Raw genomic sequence first — 2,669 nt, 5'->3', positions numbered from 1 at the left:
TAGAGTCCAAAACGTAAAAAGATAGAAATTCAAACAAAAACTATTTTTACAAAATTTCATTTCTTTTAAGATTTGAAAAAACCTGTAGAGCAAAAAATATAAAATGAGAACAGGGATTAATCCTTGAAGGTATGTAGAATAGTGATAATAATTAATAAAGGAACGGAACGACCTTATAACACAGATTGTCTATGAATAGTCGATATTCACTCTTAATAAAAACTAATTCTATTGTTCCTTATGTTGTGACACAGACATTCACCTCGTCAACGTTATAAATTACTGGTGTTTTTGTAGTAGGTGAGTATACCTAAATTAATCACCAAGAAACAAACTTCTCACCTAAAACGATACATTACGAAGTTTCTCGCAAGCAATAACGTTAACGTAATTTCTTAGACCATAATAAATAAAACTAGCCTTGTACATATTTTCTAATGGACAAAATTCAGATAATAAACTCATTGCCCCCCGGTGGCTCAGCGGTAAGCTTGTAACTCTGAAATTCAGGACTCAATTCCTACTGTAAGTACAGAGCAGTTAGCCCATTGTGTAGCTTGGCATTTAAACAAACAAAAACAGCAAACTCATTTATTACTCTAGAAAAAGCATTCGCAAACATCTTTATATAAAGATATGTAACAAGTTTAATTATAATTACATTTTAGTTCAAAGTTTAAAAAAATAATATTGATTTTCACATTATCAGCATTTTTGGAAATGGAAGCATTACTTTTATTCAGTAGCCAGTTAATATTGATGAAATTACTTATAACTTACATCGATAAAGCAAAATCATTACTTGTATCAAAGCTGCATGAGGATCAGGTAATAAGATGACTATGGTAAGGTGATTTAGTTTGACAGGCTAAATAAAATGAGTTTTTCTGACATATACTGCTAGTTATGTGCATTGGTTAATAAAAAAACTAAGAAACAGAACATATAATATTGAGTTTGGTTTTATCAGGAAAAATAGCACAAAGTTAATTTTCAAAAACAAATAGTTAGTGTTTTGAATGTTTGAAAGTAGTTACTGGAAGGGTCCGCCAGTAATGTCAATGTCATGATTAACAAATAAAAAAGCGAAATCATGTCGATGTTATGCTCTTGACATTCTCTCTTTCTCCTGCGCCGGGCTTACAGATTTTTGCAGCTGCAAGATGTCCTGAAATACATTAGAATATTTCTGAATATATATATTTGAATGTCTGAAGTATTAAAACGCAAATTGTTTGCACTCCGGACTTTCACCACAACGTTGTGCAGACTGGCAAAGGCAGAACATTTAAGCAGCAAAAAGGTTCAAGGTTTCTGTTTTAATTAAAAAAAAAGGATATGTCATTGATAATATTAACATTTGGAACATTTCAGCGTGAATGGCAACATATGCGACGATTGGGTCATAGATCAAAGAAGTGTGGAAAGTATTCAACACTATATCACAGGTCAAACCTTAGGCCTATAAATCCACTGCCCAGCACACTGCACGACCCTAACAATTCTAACTAACCCTATAGATAAAACAATGCTGCTTTAATACACTATCCAATGTGAAGCAAGCCTGAAGAAGTGAAAACTGGAACTGAGAGGTATTTAAAACCGTACCCCTGGAGAGGTATTCTAACCAAAGTTAACGGTTAAATGTCTAAAAATTCCTCTGAATCACTTCGTAATAAATTAATAACGAAAGCTCAGGCTTGGCGAGTGCAATGCTGTTGTTAGCTGTTATTAGTAAGAAATCTAGAGATAATTTAGTTTTTATAATGAAGCGAAAACTGCGATATATAAGAATTAGAACCTGTACCCCCTAAGAATCGATCAAGATAGATATCTAGCTTTATATGTGTAGGGATTTATTTCTTTATTTTTCGATATCAATTTCTTAACTTGTTAGATAGATCAATGGAGTATATTTCAAAGACAAGTATGAAACCAATGGCCTTACTTTCTTCCAACTGTTCCATTACAGTGGTTTGAAAGTATGTATAAATATATTCTTCGGTTACCAAAAGTTTGGAATTTTTTAGAGAACAGTTGTTTGTTTATTTATGTGCAAAGCTACACAACATGCTACCTGCACCCTCCCTGATCGCTGTGGGGATCTAACCCTGAATTTTAACTTTATAAACTTTATGTACAAAGCATCGAACAACACGTATTAACAATTTACTCTTTTCTAGCTAGCTTTTTATTTTGTCCTCAACACGTGAATGTTTTTAATTATATTTCTAAAAGATTTATACAAGTGTGTGTGTGTGTTTGAGGTTAAGCACAAAGATACACAATGGGCTATCTCTGCTCTGCCCACCACGGGTATAAAAACCCGGTTTCTAGCGTTGTAAGTCCGAAGACCTTCCGCTGTACCACTGGGGGGGGGGGTGGCTTTATAGAAGAGAATAAAGATTAAGAATGATTGTTTGATCATAGAATTCAAACACTGTTATTAGTATGATGAAGAGCACTTAATTGTAATCACTGTATTAAAAAGTTTAGTCTATTGTTCAGTTTTCCACTTAAATTACTTCCCTTTCTTATGATTGTTTGTTTTTTGAATTCCGCGCAAAGTTACACGAGGGCTATCTGCGCTAGCCGTCCCTAAATCAGCAGTGTAAGACTAGAGCTAGTCACCACCACCCACCGCCAACTCTTGGGCTACTCTTTTACCA

General features: G+C 33.8%; 1 pseudogene; it reads left to right on the top strand.

Moving 5' to 3' along the window:
- LOC106460366 overlaps window positions 1-2,669 on the top strand; it is a 50,953-nt pseudogene that overhangs the window by 13,416 nt on the left and 34,868 nt on the right.

The sequence above is a fragment of the Limulus polyphemus genome, unplaced genomic scaffold, assembly GCF_000517525.1.
Source record: "Limulus polyphemus unplaced genomic scaffold, Limulus_polyphemus-2.1.2 Scaffold760, whole genome shotgun sequence".
In the NCBI taxonomy this organism is placed as follows: domain Eukaryota; kingdom Metazoa; phylum Arthropoda; class Merostomata; order Xiphosura; family Limulidae; genus Limulus; species Limulus polyphemus.
Note: the sequence above shows the minus strand (reverse complement) of the source record. Positions and strands in the feature narration are given on the sequence as shown.